Source organism: Bison bison, unplaced genomic scaffold (genome assembly GCF_000754665.1).
Source record: "Bison bison bison isolate TAMUID 2011002044 unplaced genomic scaffold, Bison_UMD1.0 scf7180017864276, whole genome shotgun sequence".
NCBI classification, from domain to species: domain Eukaryota; kingdom Metazoa; phylum Chordata; class Mammalia; order Artiodactyla; family Bovidae; genus Bison; species Bison bison.
In genome coordinates this window covers 62,241-81,968 of record NW_011494848.1, presented here as the reverse complement: position 1 = coordinate 81,968, position 19,728 = coordinate 62,241, and positions in this window count along the sequence as shown.

Genomic DNA, 19,728 nt, shown 5'->3' with positions numbered 1-19,728 from the left:
GCATATGTAGGGAGCCACTTTCATGTTCTGAATTCTATAAAGGAGCCATTTCTTTTTAGACAGGGGCATCCTTTGGGGATAGGCTTGATCATCCTCCCCATTTAAGAATTGTAGTTTCAGTGAAGCATTTTGAGATGTCTGCTAAAAAAAAAAACAACCTAGGTCAAATCAGGTATGATTTATGAAATGCACCATTAATGAGACAGTGAGAAAGTCAATTTTGTCTCTCTGTGTCCTGAAACTCTAAAGAGGTTAATTACAGGAAGTCCTTCAAACCATATGGTTCTTTGTCTTGGAAACATTCCTGTTTTTGAATAACATGCTTTCTATGTGACTACCTCTGGTCATATGAAACTCCAGTACTTTGTGGCCACCTGATGTGAAGAACTGACTTATTGGAAAAGACCCTGATCCTGGGAACGATTGAAGGCAGGAGTAGAAGGGGATGACAGAGGGTGAGATGGTTGGATGCCATCACTTGATGGACATGAGTTTGAATAAACTCCAGAAGTTGGTGATGGACAGGGAAGCCTGACGTGCTGTAGTTCATGGGGGTTGCAAAGAGTCAGACACGACTGAGTGACTGAACTGAACTGGTTATATAGTATCAGTATCAGCATTTATTGCTTGAGTTCTTCTGTTTTATATCTGAACTTACATAAAGCTAGCTTCAAATAATATTTAAATTAGAGTTTTGAGAGGTGAATCTACTGATGTGCTGCACTCATTGATCTATGAGTAACCCAACAGTGTTGCTTCAGAATTCTCTTGTCTGGTCTTTTTGTGACTCTCCACTTTGTTCATTCTATACTGTCCACAGTATTCTCTTAAAAGAATGTTGAGTTCTTTTCTGCCTCAGTACCTTTTCCCATGCTGTTACTTTCCCTGAAATGTTTCCATGTTCTTCCCTCCAACCTGGCTAACTACTCCTCTGTTATGACTCATTTAAATGTCCCCACCTTAGAGTATTCTTTCTTGACTTGTCATTCTTGAGAATATCTCTGTTTGCTTCTTTATGAGCATCTCTTACATATTGTAATGATAGGATGTATTAGTTTTTCTCACCTACTTTTCGACTTTTTCCTCCTCTGGAGTATAAACTATGTGAGGACAGGGATAGTGGCTGAGCAGTTCACTATTGGATTCTCAGTGCCTAACACAATGTCTCGGGTCTGACACACAATAGGAATTTGTAACAAATATTTGTAGATAGCCTGAATGAATGAATGAAGGAGCCCCTTCTTTTGGGGGAACATCTAAGAGAACCAGACAGAAACTGAATGGCCTGTGATTGACTATATTTAGGGGGCCCATTTTTTGCTTAGCTTTGGAAGTCACACAGCATTACTTCCTGTGCCTTCTATTGGTTGGACTAGTCCAGTTCAGATTCCCTGAGAGGAGAGTTAGGCTATCTGTACCTCTTCATGGCCTGTGGCAATCTTTGGAAAATACAGCCTGTCACAATACATTATTCTGAGCTGGGTATTGACTATCACCTCTGAGAAATGGATGAAGCTCTATTATTGGCATTTATACTACTCTGATATCTTGGATAAACACCCCTGGAATATAGAGACATAGAGGTTCAGATCATGATTCTGTCACTTACTAGTGATAGAGAAAGAAAACCTATCAGAAAATGTAAGTGATTTCTACATTCATTCAGGCTTTCAATAAATGTATTTTGAGTACAATGTGCCAAAACTTGGACGTTCTGTTAGACACTGAGAACACAGTAGTGAGCCATACAGTTTTTCTTACTGCCCTCAAAGCAGACAGTCCCCTAAACTCCACTGCCTCTTTTTTTTTTTTTTTTTTTAAAGACTTTTCTTAGGGCAGTTTTAGGTTTACAACAAAATTGAGAGGGAGACACAGAGATTTCCCATATACCTCTCCCCTAACTTGTGCATGCATAGTTTCACCCATTATCAACATCGTTCATCAGGATGGTGCATCAAATGAGCTTACACTGAAACATCAAGATTACTCAAAGTCCGTAGTTCTCCTCAGGCTTCACTCTTGACATTGTACATCCTATGGGTTTAGACAAATATATAATGCCATGTATACATTATTGTTCATTGGAAGGACTGATGCTGAAGCTGAAGCTCCAATACTTTGGCCACCTGATGTGAAGAGTTGACTCATTGGAAAAGACCCTGATGCTGGGAGGGATTGGGGGCAGGAGGAGAAGGGGAAGACAGAGGATGAGATAGCTGGATGGCATCACTGACTCGATGGACATGAGTTTGGGTAAACTCCGGGAGTTGGTGATAGACAGGGAGGCCTGGCGTGCTGCAATTCATGGGGTCACAGAGAGTCGGACACGACCGAGCGACTGAACTGAACTGAATACATGATTATTGGGCTTACCTGGTGGTTTAGATGGTAAAGAATCCACCTGTAATGCAGGAGTCTCAGGTTCAACCCCTGGGTCAGAAAGATACGCTAGAGAAGGGAATGGCTACCCACTCCAGTATTCTTGGCTGGGAAATCCCATGGACAGAGGAGCTCGGAGGTCTATAGTCCATGGGGTCACACAAGTCAGACATGACTTAGCTATTAAGTAACAACAACAAAAAAACAAGGACCTTCTGTATCACACAGGGAACTATTCTTAATATCTTGTAATAACCTGTAAAAAAATCTGAAATAATATATATCTGAATGATTTTGCTCTACACTTGAAACTACCACAGCATTGTAAATTAACTATGCTTCAGTTTAAAAAAAATTTTTGAACTGTTCAGACAATAAAAAGATCAGTGGTTGGTGGGAATGGGAAGGGGAGAGTAGGATGAATAGATTTTTAAAGCAATGAAATATTCTGTAAGATATTATAATAATGTATAAAAAATATAGTCACTCACTCTTCTGACTCCAGGGGATCTTCCCGACCAAGGGATTGAACCCACATCTCCTGCATTGGCAGGTGGGTTTTTTACCACTGAGTCACCAGGGAAACCTCCTTGTTTTTTTCACCTATGTTATATATAGTGTATATATATTAATCCCAAACTCCTAATTTATCTTCTCCTCCCCCATCCCCTTTAGTAATCAATAAGTTTCTTTTTTAGGTCTTTGAATCTATTTCTGTTTTGTAAATAAGTTCATTTATATAATTTTTTAAGATCCATCTTCATAATTTTTGCTTTTTCCAGAATGTTGTATGCTAAGTCACTTCAAAGTGAAAAGTGAAAGTGAAGTCGCTCAGTCGTGTCTGACTCTTAGCGACCCCATGGACTGTAGCCTACCAGGCTTCTCTGTCCATGGGATTTTCCAGGCAAGAGTACTGGAGTGGGGTGCCATTGCCTTCTCTGAGAATGTTGTATAGTATCGTTGTAATCATACAATATGTAGTTTTTCAAGATTATATATTTAATAATATACATTTAAGTTTTCTCCATGTATTTGCATGGCTTTATAGCTTTTTTTTTTTTTTTTTTTAGTTCTAAGTGATAATCTATTGTCTGGACATACTACAGTTTATTTATCCTTTCACCTACTGAAGGACATCTTGGTTGCCTCAAAGTTTAACCAATCATGAATAAAGCTATTATAAACATCTTTGTGCAAGTTTTTGTGTGGACATGAATAACAAGGAGTGTGGTTGCTGGTTTATGTGCTAAGAATATGTTTAATTTTGTAAGAAACTGACAGACTGTCTTCCAGAGTCGCTGTACCATTTTGCGTTCCCACTAGCATTGTACAAGAGTTCCTATTGCTTCACATCCTCACCAGCATTTGTTGTTGTCAGTATTCCAGATTTTGGTCATTCTAATAGGTGTGTAATAGCATCTTGTATTGTTTTAATTTGCATTTCCCTGATATTTTTATATGTTTATTTTCCATCCGTATATCTTCTTTGATCACATGTCTACTAAGGTCTTTGGTCTATTTTTTAAATTGGGTTGTTTGCTTTGTTATTATTGAATTTTAAGAATTCTTTGTAAAAAAAAAAAAAGAATTCTTTGTATGTTTTTGGATAATAGTCCTTACCAGGTGTGTATTTTGCAGATATTTTCTCACAGTCAATAGTTTGTCTTTTAATTATTTTGAATGTGAGTTTTGCAGAGTACAAGTGTTTAATCAAGTCCAGCTTATTTCTTTCACAGTTTGTGTCTTTGGTGTTATATTTAAAGATGCAGTTAGTTCAGTTCAGTTCAGTTGCTCAGTCATGTCCGACTCTTTGCGACCCCATGAATCGCAGCACGCCAGGCCTTCTGTCCATCACCAACTCCCGGAGTTCACTCAGACTCATGTCCATCGAGTCAGTGATGCCATCCAGCCATCTCATCCTCTGTCGTCCCCTTCTCCTTTTGCACCCAATCCCGCGCAGCATCAGAGTCTTTTCCAGTGAGTCAACTCTTCGCATGAGGTGGCCAAAGTACTGGAGTTTCAAATTTAGCATCATTCCTTCCAAAGAAATCCCAGGGCTGATCTCCTTCAGAATGGACTGGTTGGATCTCCTCGCAGTCCAAGGGACTCTCCAGAGTCTTCTCCTAACACCACAGTTCAAAAGCATCAATTCTTCGGCACTCAGCCTTCTTCACAGTCCAACTCTCACATCCATACATGACCACAGGAAAAACCATAGCCTTGACTAGATGAACCTTTGTTGGCAAAGTAATGTCTCTGCTTTTGAATATGCTATCTAGGTTGGTCATAACTTTCCTTCCAAGGAGTAAGCGTCTTTTACACCTATGTTATCTTCTAGGAGTTTTATAGTTGTATTTTACATGAAAATCTATGGTTGGTTTTGAGGTAATTTTTTTGAAAGATGTAAGATCTGTGTCTGGATTTGTTTCGTTTTGCTTGTAGATCTCCAATTGTTCCAGTGTCATTTGTTGAAGAGACTGTCTTTGCTCCATTGTATTGCCTTTTTGCTCCTTCATTGAAGATCAATTGACTATATTTGTGTGGCTCTATTTTGGGGCTGTGTGTTCTGTTCCATTGATCTCTATGTCTCTTCTTTCACTGGTACCACGCTGTCTTAATTACTATAAGTCTTGAAGTTGGTAGCATCATTCCTCCAACTTTGTTCTTCAGTGTTGTGTTGGCTATCCTGGGTCTTTTGCCTCTCTGTAAACTGTAAAAATCAGTTTGTCAATATCTGTAAAATAATTAGTTGGGATTTTTATTGGAATTGTATTGAATCCATAGATCAAGTAGGGAACAACTGACATTTTAACAATATTGAGTCTTTCTACTCCCAAACATGGAATATCTTTCCGCTTTATTTAGTTGTTCTTTTATTTCATTTATCAGAATTTTGTAGTTTTCCTTATATAAATCTATATATATATTGTTAGATATACTTAAGTATTTAATTTTCTTTCCTTTTGTAATGATATTTTGTTTTTAATTTTGCATTAACTTGTTCATTGTTAATAATAGAAAAGCAGTTGACTTTTGTAATTAACCTTTTATCCTGCAGTCTTGCTATAATCACTATTAATTCCAGGAGTTTTTTTTTTGTCAGTGTTTTTGTATTTTCTGCATACATGATTATTTCATTTGTGAACAGATACAATTTTATGTCTTCCTTTCCTACCTGTGTACCCTTGTTACTGAACCCAGGTCTAGCTGCTCGCGGCTCAAGAGCCATTAAAGAGGCCAGGTTGGTGGAAAGGAAAGTTTGCTGTATTTCAGGTGCTGGTGACTAGGGTTGGAGTGGTGGTGAATATTTGTCCAAAGGCCAACTCCCCCTTGACAGTCAGGGGCAAGAGCTTTTATAGACACAGCGTGGGGAGTGGGGCTACATGCAGAAACAGCACAGTCAATTCTGAAAGTCATCTTAAAATTGGTCATTGGTAGTCTGAGCAGCATCACCTTAACTGTTTGTGAAGTGAAAGTCGCTCAGTCGTGTCCGACTTTTGCAACCCCATGGATTATACAGTCCATGAAATTCTCCAGGCCAGAATACTGGAGTGGGTAGCCATTCCCTTCTCCAGAGGATCTTCCCAACCCAGAAATCGAACCAGGGTCTCTTGCATTGCAGGCAGATTCTTTACCAGCTGAACCTCCAGGGAAGCCCTTTAACTGTTTTAGGAACTGTTAATCTTCAGTTCCAGAGTCAGTTTGTCTTCATTTCTTGAGGCCAGTTCTCGGAATTGGTGGCAGCTTATGTCATGACTACAAGCTGTCATCATTAGTTAACTTCTCCACCTGGTGGGGGTTTCAGTATCTGTAAGACAGCTCACAGGATATGGCTTAGAATTTGTTCCTTGAGAAGGAACTAAAGGTCCTTGACTCTGCTTAATGACTACATTATTATTATTTGGTCTCCTTTGACTATTTTCCTTTGTTTCTGCATTTTTTTAGTTCTCTGATTAAACTTACTCTTTGGCTGGAGTTTTTCTGCAAAGAAAGGTAGAGTGAGAATATGGGGAGCCGGGCAAGAACCATAGGGTCCTCCTCTGTTTCACCTTTTATATCCTTTTCTGGCCTAATTGCATTATCTAGGACTTCCAGTATGATGTTGAAACAAGTGGTGAGAGGGGCTATCCTTGCTTTGTATGGGATCTTAGTGGAAAAGTTAACAAGTTTCTCACCATTAAGTATGATGTTAGCTGTAGGTTTTTTGTAGATAGTCATTATCAAGTTAAGAAAGTTCTCCTCTCTAGCTTACTGAGAATTCTTATAATGAATGCATGTTAGATTTTGTCAAATGCTTTTCCCTGTATCTATTTAATATGATTATGTGATTTTTATGTGTTTCAGTTCAGTTCAATCGCTCAGTCGTGTCCGACTCTTTGCGACCCCATGAACCACAGCATGCCAGGCCTCCCTGTCCATCACCAACTCCCGGAGTTTATGTGTTTACTAATATTTATTAGTATGATTATGTAATTTAATTGATTTTTGAATGTTGAACCTGCCTCACATAGCTGAGATAAATCCCACTTGGTCATAGTATATAATTCTTTTTCTTTTTTAATTTCTTTTTTTTTAATGTAAATTTATTTATTTTAATTGGAGGCTAATTACTTTACAATATTGTATTGGTTTTGCCATACATCAACATGAATCCACCATGGGTGTACACGTGTTCCCCACCCTGAACCCTCCTCCTATCTCCCTCCCCATCCCATCCCTCTGGGTCATCCCAGTGCACCAGCCCCGAGCACCCTGTATCATGCATTGAACCTGGACTGGCAATTTGTTTCACATATGATATTATACATGTTTCAATGCCATTCTCCCATATCATCCCACCCTTGCCCTCTCCCACAGAGTCCAAAAGACTGTTCTATACATCTGTGTCTCTTTTGCTGTCTGGCATACAGGGTAATTGTTACCATCTTTCTAAATTCCATATATATGTGTTAGTATACTGTTGGTGTTTTTCTTTCTGGCTTACTTCACTCTATAATAGGCTCCAGTTTCATCCACCTCATTAGAACTGATTCAAATGTATTCTTTTTAATGGCTGAGTAATACTCCATTGTGTATATGTACCACAGCTTTCTTATCCATTCATCTGCTGATGGACATCTAGGTTGCTTCCATATCCTGGCTATTATAAACAGTGCTGTGATGAACATTGGCGTACATGTATCTCTTTTAATTCTGGTTTCCTCAGTGTGTATGCCCAGCAGTGGGATTGCTGGGACATATGGCAGTTCTATTTCCAGTTTTTTAAGGAATCTCCACACTGTTCTCCATAGTGGCTGTACTAGTTTGCATTCCCACCAACAGTGTAAGAGGGTTCGCTTTTCTCCACACCCTCTCCAGCATTTATTGCTTATAGACTTTTGGATCGCAGCCATTCTGGCTGGAGTGAAATGGTACCTCATTGTGGTTTTGATTTGCATTTCTCTGATAATGAGTGATGTTGCGCATCTTTTCATGTGTTTGTTAGCCATCTGTATGTCTTCTTTGGAGAATGTCTGTTTAGTTCTTTGGCCCACTTTCTGATTGGGTTGTTTATTTTTCTGGAACTGAGCTGCAGGAGTTGCTTGTATATTTTTGAGATTAGTTCTTTGTCAGTTGCTTCATTTGCAATTATTTTCTCCCATTCTGAAGGCTGTCTTTTCACCTTGCTTATAGTTTCCTTTGTTGTGCAGAAGCTTTTAATTTTAATTAAATCCCATTTGTTTATTTTTGCTTTTATTTCCAATATTCTGGGAGGTGGGTCATAGAGGATCCTCCTGTGATTTATGTCGGAGAGTGTTTTGCCTTATGTTCTCCTCTAGGAGTTTTATAGTTTCTGGTCTTATGTTTAGATCTTTAATCCATTTTGAGTTTATTTTTGTGTATGATGTTAGAAAGTGTTCTAGTTTCATTCTTTTACAAGTAGTTGACCAGTTTTTTTAGCACCACTTGTTAAAGAGATTGTCTTTTCTCCATTATATATTCTTGCCTCCGTTGTCAAAGATAAGGTGTCCGTAGGTGTGTGGATTTATCTCTGGGCTTTCTATTTTGTTCCATTGGTCTATAGTTCTGTCTTTGTGCCAGTACTATACTGTCTTGATGACTGTGGCTTTGTAGTAGAGCCTGAAGTCAGACAGGTTGATTCCTCCAGTTCCATTCTTCTTTCTCAAGATTGCTTTGGCTATTTGAAGTTTTTTGTATTTCCATACAAATTGTGAAATTATTTGTTCTTTTTTTTTTTTAATTGGTAAATTTTTGGCTGCACTGGGTCTTCATTGCTGCATTCAGCTTTCTCCATTGCAGAGAGCAGGGGCTACTCTCTGATTGTGGTGCATGGGCTTCTCATTGTGGTGGCCTCTCTTGTTGTGCAGCAAGGGCTCTTGGTGAATGGGCTCAGTAGTTGTGGGCCATGGACCTAGTTGCCCTGTGGCAAATGGGATCTTCCCAGACCAGGGATCAAATCCATGCCCCCTACATTGGCAGGCAGATTCTTAACCACTAGACCTCCAGGGAAGTCCCTATAATTCTTTTTATATTTTTTTAGATCCAATTTACTGATATTTTGTTGAAGACTTTTGCATCTGTACTCATGAGGAATATTGGCTTATAGTTTTCTCTTTTGTAAGGTCTTTGCTTGATTTCAGTATTAAGGCAATTCTGAATTCATAGAGTGAATTGGAAAGTATTCCCTCTGCTTCTATTCTCTAAAAGAAATTATAAAGAATTGGCATGATTTCTTCCTTAAATATTTGGTAGAATTTACCAGTCAACCCATCTGGGCCTGGTGCTTTCTGTTTTAGAAGATTATTAATTATTGATTCAATTTCTTTAACAGATACTGGTCTATTCAGATTGTTTCTTTTTGTTTGAGTTTTGGCAGATGGTCTTTAAAAAGATTTGGTCTATATTATGTAGAGTTGTTCATAATATTCCTTCATTATCCTTTTAATTTCTATGGGATCTGTAGTGATGTCGCTTTTTAATTTCTGATATTAGTTATTTGTGTCTTTTTTTCTTAGCCTAGAGACTTACTGATTTTATTGATATTTTTGTTTTGTTGGTTTTTCTCTATTGTTTTCTTGTTTTCAATTTCAGTGCTTTCTGCTCGAATTCTTTTTTTTTTCTTCTGTTTATTTTGGATTTAATTTGCTCCTCTTTTTCTATTTTCCTAAGGCCCACTGCCTTTTTCATAGGCATTTACTACTATCAAGTTGTGACCTATGTTGAGAGGAATGGTTCCAAATCTTATACTTGTGTAATTGATCCCCCACTTGAATGGCTTATGCTTCCTATCGTATGTTGAAACAGTACAGAATATGCCTTCATGTTAAAAAAAAAACACCCAGGGTCATGTCAGGTATTTCAAAAAGTGATTCCCTGAGTCAAAACCAAGATTTTGCAGTATAAAAGATGCTTACGAGATGTTTTCCCCAATCTCCTCAAGGGACAGAAATATTTATTTTTGCATTTAGGAGTGTACTTTCAAAGAACTAATTGTCAAGCACAATCTATCATGATACACATGACTTCTGTCTCCACTCATCCTTTCCCCCCCGAATAAACACTGGTCTTTAAATGTTAATATATGGCATATATTTCTTTGGGATTTAGAAAGCTATGAATTAAAATAGTAAAAAGAGCAATAGCCTTTAGCAGTCAGCTGACTTGGATTATAGGCTAACTGCATGAAGTGTGATGAGGGTGTACAGAATGGGATGGGGAGAAATTACTTAGCACTCAGTTGCATTTTTAAAAATGTATATAGACTCATTGACCTTGAAGGTGCTTTGCACTCTAAGTTTTCTGTGACCACATGCTCTTGCCTCTTCTAAGTCCCTGTAGCAATCTGTATTTAAAAAAAATAATTTATCAGTATACTTCTAATTATTTGTTCCATATATGTCTTCCTCACTAGTCAGCAAACTCCATGAGGCAGGAATCACATCTGTCTTGTTCATCATTAGGCATAGAAAGACTTAAATATTTTTGGATGAATGAAGAGTTTTCTACAATGCAAACATTCTATAAAAGTTCCAGAAGCCCATTGATTCATTTAGAGGTTCTTTAGACATTTACTTCAAGGCACTGATTTAGAGGTGAATTGCCCTTGATCTCTGCCCTGAAGGCACTTGAAATCTATTAGAGGAGATGGGCATGGAAAAAAAAGTTGTAGTACAAGTTTGTATGAAGTTCTGCAGCAGCCTGGAGGAGGTGAATAATTTACATTTAAAAATTAAACTCAATTTAGTTTAGTGTTTGAAATATATTACTGGAAATATAATAGCATTCAATTCCAGCAATAATTTAAAGTTGGAAAATTACTTAAATTTATTCTGTCATGGTACAGGAATGGGGAGCTGTTAATCCCAAGTATATTCATTTTGAGATGTGTTCTATCAATATCAGTTTATCAGGCACTTTCTCAACCATTTATTTAACCACTTATCTATTATTTCTTTCAACAATCTGTTAAGACAAATGGTACAATTCCCCATTTTATAGATGAAATCGAAATCAGAGCAGTTAAATAACTTTCTTGAGGTAGCACAGCTGGTAAACAACAATGCCAGGGCACATTTAGGTCTTTTGGCAACAAGCTCAGAGCTCTTTGTATTATATTATAGGCTCATTTTCTAGGTCGCTGTAGTCTTCCCTCAAAGGGCCAGAGTTCCTAATGCTTGTGAGCTTTCTAAGATTCTGATTCTTAGGACTCAGCCAGAATGCCATCTTTCATGATGCTTTTCCTATGAGAAGTGGTTTCTTCAGCCTCATTTTTCATTTATTAATATTCTTATGGCAGTTTTACTTAAGTGCTGTGTTTGACTAACTTTCATCATTTCTCCTACTTAAAATCCTCTTGAGGGGAAGGCAGCTATTCTGAATATTTCTGTATTAGTTCATGGGCTTTTATAATTTATATTATATTTTATAATTTATGTATCATGAATGGTTATAGTTTTTCATACCTTCACTAGAATTCTTTTGTTAATTAAATAGATTGAGAGTGGCACTTTTTCTTTTCCTTCTTTTATTAATAGTTATTTTCTTTGGTTTATAAGAAGTAACATAACTGTTGAAGTGTTCTCCCTTTCTGGAATAAATGTCTTATAGAAGTCACTATAATTGGCCAAAGGGAGCTATTTTGAGGTAAAGTGAATTATGGTACCTCTTCTTCATACCTAGAGGTAATGGCAAGGAAGTTGCTGACAGGGAAGTACTTTTTCATTCTGTTTCTTTAAAAGGACATTTGTCTCTTCCTGTTAATCTATAGGTAGGTACAGAATTAAGCTTTGGGGGCTTATATTAATCTTTCTTTGATTAGAATATTTACCTTACTGGATTCTTGTGAAGATCAAATGTATAGGAGGAGCAGCGTATAGAAGATCATTTGGACTTACAAAGTGCTGTGCAGACAGGAGTATGGTTTTTTATCCTCTAGAGTAATAAATAACTGCTATTTCTGAACTAGCTAAAGCACAGTTCTTCACCCAAACCGTGTGCCTTTTTTTGCCTTTGACAGCATAGACTCCTATTAGAATTTCTCAGTCAACCATCAGGTTCAGTGTCACATTTTTTTCTCCAAAGGCAGTTGCATTATGCCAGGTGTTTTCATATATTTCATTTAATTATCATAACAACTGTAAGGATGCTAGTGTTGCCTCCATTTTAAAGTTGAGTAAATCAAGGGCCATTGAGTTCAGATAACTTAGCCAAAATATTAAGTGGCAGAGTGCAGATTTTATTTCATATATTCTGGGTTCATTTTTTGCTAACCCTTATATTAGTGAGGACACACAGAATTATACTGAGGTGTCAGATTGGCCACAAGATGTGAGTGGCATAACATGACAAAAATCTGTGGAATTCTTGCTTATATGAATTCAGTTTCAGGCCAGGTGACTCTGGAGGGCAGTTGTCCTCCAGGAAGTGATGACTAGCACATTTATGCTGCTTTTGTCTTGTGCTGCCACAATCCCAACTTAAGATCTCTAGGATGTCTTTGCAGAAAAGAGAGAGAGGGAGGGAGGGAGGAAGTCCATGCCAGAGCTGGAGGGTCATACACCAGCTTTTGAATACTTCTCCCAGAGTGTAAGACATGTCACCTTCATTCATAGATCATTAGTGCTACCTAACTACAAGAGATCTGGAAGCTATGGGGGTCTGCCAGACCACTTCACACAGATGTTTCCCAGGGGGAGTTATTTTTACATAGAACATGTTTCCTTCTAACTTGCATTAGGGATAATTTAACATGTCTGAGCCATGTTTTATTCTGTGAGTGCCTCGAGGTCAGGAATTAAATTATTAAATAAGCTATAGAAATGATCCCTGAAAGTATAGTCTTTAAATTATTAAATGAGTTAATTTTTCAGTTCAGTTCAGTTAAACATTGAATACCTGCAATTTCAGGCTCTGTTTTCTTTCCAAAATATATAGCCTATATCTATTGTCTATATTATAGGTAAGTAATAATAGCTAGATAGTTCTAGATTTTATGTTCCTTGAGGGCAGTATAGAATGGTGGTTAAAAGCATTGATTTTGAAAATGTAGGATTCTCGGTCTGTCACTTCCTAACTTTCTGATTCTCTGCAGATTTGTTTTGGTCATACTGCGTGGCTTGTGGGATTTTGGTTCCCCGACCAGGGATTGAATCTTGGCCCTTTGCAGTGAAAGAGCAGAGTCCTAACTAATGGACTGCCAGGGGATTCCCAAGTTGTTTTTTGTTTTTTTTTTTAACAGTTTTATTAAGGTATAATATACAATAAAATCCACTCTTTTAAAGTATATAATTTGTACCTTTTAGTATATTCACAGATTTGTGCAACCACTACTTCTAATTTAAAACATTTTATTATATGGGAAGAAACCTTGTACCTGTTAGCAGTTACTTCCTATTCTCCCTTCCCCTAAGCCCCTGGCAAACACCATACTACTTTCTTTCTATGTGGATTTACGTGTTCTGGATTTGGGCAAGTTATTTAACCTTTCTGTGCCTTGGTTTTCTCATTAACAAGGTAGGGACAATAATACTTAATCAGCTTATTATAAGTGTGATATGGGAGCAGGAAGAGTTAAAGGACTTGGAATTGTGTCTGACACATAATAAATGCTATGTGTTTGTTGTTGTCAGGTTGTATTATTATGTTCAACATTATCATGATCATTATTTTGTTCCCTTTATAGAATTGGACTCATGGTAGACACATTTATCTGATTTCCTCTGGCTCCTCCTCTGTGTCAGATTTTAGGGAATCTTAAATATGAATTAAAATCCCTGCTCTCAAGTTGTTGACAGTTTTACAGCAAAGACAGATATAGAAAGAGTATATACATATATTCTAATGCAGGCTAACCTTGTGAGGTGGGGATTCTTAGTCAATATGATTATAGATGATAAAGCTGAGACCCAGTAATGTTAAATAACTTACCCAGGGCCATGTAGTTAATAGGTAGTTGAGCTGGGATTTGAACCTGAGTCTGACTGATTGCAAAACCTATTTTTACTATTTCTGATGCTTACAAAACAATTTACTGCTACTTTTCTAAAATTTTAAGCCCTACAAAACAAAAACTGTTTTCAGCTAAAAGAGCTTGAGACTCAGCACATACTTAAAAAAATTCAACTACTGGAGCCCTGCTGTTTTATTCTTTCCTTTACCTGCTCTGGCAAGGAAAAATAAAAAGAACAAACCAAAAGAAAAATAACTGAGGACTAAGAAGACCTAAGATGTGGCCTCATCTCTGGGTGAGACAGGCTGTCTCATTCAGCTTTGTCCATTATCTTTCTTGCCAGGCTCCTGTCCAGTCCCTCTCCCTTCTCTGGTCAGTTAGGCTCCATTGTATGGGCAGGGACTTTAGGACCTCAGTGGAGAGTTTTGCAGAGCTTCCTGCAAGAAATGTTCCTGTAGTTAGCCATGACCTCCTGGCAGCAGTTGTATTCATCATTAGGCTTCAACTTTCCCATCCCCCTTTTGAGGTTCCATTGAATCTGCCAGTCACAGAGCAGCTTCCATTGAATCCAGTAGCCTGTTTCTGGTTACGTTAGGCATTATCTGTATTGCACTTTTTGGCTCACCTCATTAATAAGCTAGTTCTGTGCTTATTTTCTACAGAATATATAAGCTGACAGAGCCGTTAAAAGCCCCTAACCCAAGGAATTCCCTGGCAAGTGAAGGATGCTGGAGAATAGAGGTTGGGGCTAGGTTTTAAAAAGCTTAAAATTTAGATGTGAAGATTTTACTTTTATTTCCATTAATAGCATGGTTTATGTTTACTTCTTCTTTGAAGATGCGTTGTGGGAACCCTGGATGGCAGCTGAGTAATGAACTCTCTGCCTTTTTACACTGTACAGATTGGAGCTTTGTTTTAAACGTTTCACTTTGACGAACTTACCATATGTAGCTCTAGCTGTTCTTGAGTGGCCTCAGAGGTCCATGACATGTCATCATTTCCCACTTTCCTGAGGTGAGCGTTTGAAAAGTATTTGATGAGGCAGTGGTGGCATTTCTAAATTTGAGGATTCTTAAGCCATCTCTGGGGATTTGTTCACAAATGATATGGTTTTTAATATATTCCCTTCCCACATACTTTATACTCAAGTCCACAGTTGGCCTATCCTGGGTTCTGATCGTACAGCTATTCCCTGACTTGTCTGTATGACCACTGATAAGTCTCTTTCTCTTAGTTCTTGTATCCATAATAACAATGATGCTGACTGCATAATCTCTTAAGACTCTTGTGGTTCTGATATTTTAGGACTCCGTATATGGGATGCAGATCAGCCTTTTCTTTGACATTCTTCATGTACACAGATCATAATGTATTAAAACATATTTGTACCACGGCGACTACACACATATTGGCTTATTCATCACATGCTTATAAAACAGATCCCATTGATGATCATGCTACTGTTTTTTGAGTATTTTTTTGGTGTCCTATCCTTTTTATGTTTTCTTCTGCCTTCATGTTCTGGCTGCACCTTCTGTCATCCTGTGGAGAAGGCCAGGCCCAGATACCACTGTGTTCCAGCAGTATCAGAAAAGCATACAACAGAGAAACACAACCAGCTTACTTCAATTTAAACTGACCTTCCTGCTAGCTACAGATTATCAACTCCTGCACAAGCAGCCTGTAGGGCTGGAAGGAGGGGACAAGGCAATTTTGTCCTGACTTGGTGGAAAAACCCCAAGCCTTGCCTCTCCTGTCAGTTGCAAGTACGTAGCTTGAATTTCCACTCCTGCTTTACTGCAGTATTAAAGATGTTTGGAAGGAGGCCAGAGATGCAAAAGAAGGAGATAGCTATATTTAGAAAAATGTTGTTTAAGATAGCTGTCTTTGGACATGTTTTTCCCTCATTTTTATTAATTTGCTGCATAGTTTTGATTATGAGCAATAGTAAAAAGTATTCCAAACATTTCATAGCAGTTTAAATTTCAGAGCTATTTTTCTCCTTATCTAACACATCTTTATAAACAACCTGGAGATGATGCATACTATGAATAGTTACTTTTTATTGAGTACTTACTATGTGCCTGACACAGTGCTGAGTGCTTTACATGTATTATTTAACTTTTATATTAGCTGTAAAAGTGGTTTTATTACCATCTGAAACAGATGAAGATACTAGGAACCAAAGGGAGTAAGTAAGTAAGGTGCCCATTCCCATAGTTAATATGTGATGGAGTTATGATTTGAATCTAGCCAACAGTGCCTGGCTTCACAACTGCTGGTTCTGTTAACTTCTGAGTCTTACAGACTCTCTAGGAGGTATAGCTGGAGAAGGGCATGGCAACCCACTCCAGTATTCTTGCTTGGAGAATCCTGTGGACAGAGGAGCCTGGTGGGCTACAGTCCATAGGGTCGCACAGAGTGGGACATGACTGAATGTCCCATAACACACAGCATAGCAGGTATACCATTGTATTTTTCTTAGTAGAGAGATTATACCTTGTCAAGAATCACATGGCATATATATGGTAAATGTAGGACCTGAAGTTTGATCATTTGATATAAATCTATACCCCTGGTTTTTTTGCTTTTATTTTTAGCTATCTTACATTTATATCTTAAGAAGATGAACCACTTAATGTTCTTTTGGATTAGTCTTTAAATTTATAAATAAATTATAAAAAGGGCTTACTTAAGATGCAAAGAAAAATAAGATGTTCTCAAGGAACTAATAATGGATTGTAAGAAAAAGAAATGCAAAAAATAAGTAATTTTTAAAAGTTAAAAAATTAAAGATGAAAAAAATAAAATGAAAAAAGATGTGTTAAATAAAGAAAAATTAGGAAAAAAAGAAAATATTAAAAAAACACAGGTATAGAATGAGAGGTTCTCTCACTATATATTAAGTGGGGAAAACCTCTAACTTAGTGGTTAGGGCTATGAGTGATTTAAAAAAGGGAAATATAATTGTGAGGTATGGTTTAATAGGGAGAGGGTTTATTTGGGGGGAGGGTGTTAAGTGTACTATATAATAAACACAAAACTGTCTTAAGTATGAGTAGGAAAAAAATTTTTGGAGCTGTGTTTTGTTTTTGTAGGAACACAACTCTGAAATGTTCATGTGAATAGGAAAAGCAGTGTATTTGAAACTTTCATGAATTTATCATGTAGTATATTTGTGTTTTCAGTGCCTAGCTTACATAAATGTTTATTGAATGAATGAATTTTGGGTCTGACTCTGGAGGTGTAGGGGTGCTGTCATTAGTATTGTAATACAATGTGCTATAAAGGGCTAAAGATGGAATCTTTAATGAATACCTAGTCTAGCTTCTTCTTCTAACTGATGTGAGAAGTGGGATCCAGGGAGTGGAAGTGACTTTTCTGGTAAGTTATAAAGGAGAACTAGAATTCACTGCTCCTGGCAGCACTAACGATTTTCTGGAATAAATTGCCAATATTTTCAGAGATTTCATGAATACAGGTAAAATGTATAGAGTAAATATTGTTGAAAGTATTTTGATTTACTGACTTCTTTACAGATAAAGTTAGGCTATAATGGTTTGTTCTTTTCTTCTTATTTCTGCAGTTGTGTATTCAGTTCAGTCGCTCAGTCATGTCTGACTCTGCGACCCCATGGACTGCAGCACTCCAGGCTTCCCTGTCCATCATCAGCTCCCAGAGCTTGCTGAAACTCATGTCCATCAAGTCAGTGATGCCATCCAGCCATGTCACCCTCTGTTGTCTCCTCTTCCTCCTGCCTTCAATCTTTCCATCAGGGTCTTTTCCAATGAGTCTCCTGCATTGTAGGCAGATTGTTTACCAACTGAGCTATCAGGGAAGCCCGTAGTTCTAGATTAGACAGGTTCAGTAGGTTGAACCTAACTTTTGATCATAGTTCTCCTGCGGTGCACATACAGCAAAGCTTTCCCCCTCAAAGGCCAGGTTGGAAGCAGTGGCCTTCATTTCTTATGTATAATTTATCTCTCCTTCCTGGTGTTTGAGTCTTGTTGGTCTTGATAAATGCCTGTTTTCTATACACAGCATGCAGTTAACATGGAGTCCTGGTGTGGCGCTGCTTAGGAAGCGGTGGATGAGAGCACATGTGAGAGGGGGCAGTTAAAGGCAGCTTGTGCCTTTAACTCCTTTGGTTGATTAAGCTAGAGAGCTTGTCTGATCATAATGAGTCTGTAAATCTCAGTGCCAGAATGGGAAACTGATGTGGAAAGGATTCATTGGTCTTGTTTCACCACAGAAAGGAATGGAGGTCAAAAGGGTTCAGACGTGGAGGAGAAATTGGAGTCAGTAGTCCCAGATTTGACTCTGGGCTCAGTCATTTATAAGCCATGTGACCTTGGACAGGTTCCTTAGTCTGAACCTCAATTTTCCCATCTATAACATGGTGTTAATAATACCAAGTATCTCAGAAAATTCAGTGCTTCCCCAGATATCTGTGAGACTTGTTCCTCTCCTCCTTTTTCAGACCTTTCCTCAAATATCACCTTCGTGTGAAGCTTTCCCTAATTATCCTCTTAAATATAATCCCTATCCTGACACTCCTTGTTCCCTTACCCTGTGTTTTTTTGGTCATATCACTAAATGGCTTTTTATTTTTTTGCTATTTGTTGATTGTCTTGCTCCCACTCATAACAATAACAAAATACAGCAATAATAGTAACAGCTAATTCTTATATATAGGGCACTGTTCTAAGCACTTTACATATATGTTAACTGCTTTAATCTTTATAGAAAGCCTATTAGGCAGTACTATTGTTATCCCCATTTTATAGATTAAAAACTGAGGCATGGAGAAGTTAAGTAATTTTCAGGGAACACATAGGTGGTTAGCAGTGGAGTCAGAATCTGAACCTAAGCTCTCTGGCTCCAGAGTTCTTGCTTTTAACCACTGTCCTACACTGCCTAACTGGAACATAAGATTCTTGAGGACAGGGATGTTTGTCTTCTTATTTACTGTTGCTTCCCCAGTACCTAGAATAGTACCTGGCACATAGTAAGCAAGAATATTTGTAGAAAGAATGGATACATGATGATAACATGTGAGGGGAAAAGGGGTAAATGGCATTGTTGTGAGTTTCATCCTTGGCCCATCTGTATCTTCTGGGGTCCTAGCTATTGCTGTAGTCGTGTGCTGTTCAGCACAGTAGCCAGTAGCACATGGCAGGTGCTCAGTAGCACATGTGACTGACAGCTTCTATATTGAACAGCACAGATGTAGAACATTTCTGTCACCGTAAAAAGTTCTGTTTGGACCAGCCAGAGGGGGTAAGTAAGGTGAGGCCTGAGGAGGAGCAAGTGGTGAGCAAGTGGAGAGATAAAGAGGGATGGTCTCGTGGAGGGCTTTGGATGCTAACATAAAGTTTGGACTTTATTTTGAAGCCAGTGGTTCCTGAATTTGCCATAAGTGTACAGTGCAATAGTGTTAACTATATGTACCTTGTTGTTCAGCAGATCTTTAGAACGTTCCTCTTGTAAAACTGAAACTGTATCCCTAAGGGATAGTCTACAAATAGTCTACAACAACAGCTCCCCATCCTTCAACAGCCCCTGGCAACCACCATTCCTTCTGTTTCTGAGTTTGTCTGCTTTAGATACCTCATGTAAGTGTTGTCATGTAGTATTTATTTGCCTTTTTGTGACTGGTTTATTTCACTTAGCATAATGTCCTCATTATGGAGAAGGAAATGGTAACCCACTCCAGTGTTCTTGCCTGGAGAATCCCAGGGATGGGGGAGCCTGGGGGGCTGCTGTCTATGGGGTCGCACAGAGTCAGACACGACTGAAGCGACTTAGCAGCAGCAATGTCCTCAAGGTTTATTCACAGCGTAGCATATAACAGGGTTTTCTTCTTTGCTAAGGCTTAATATTATAATATTGTATATATA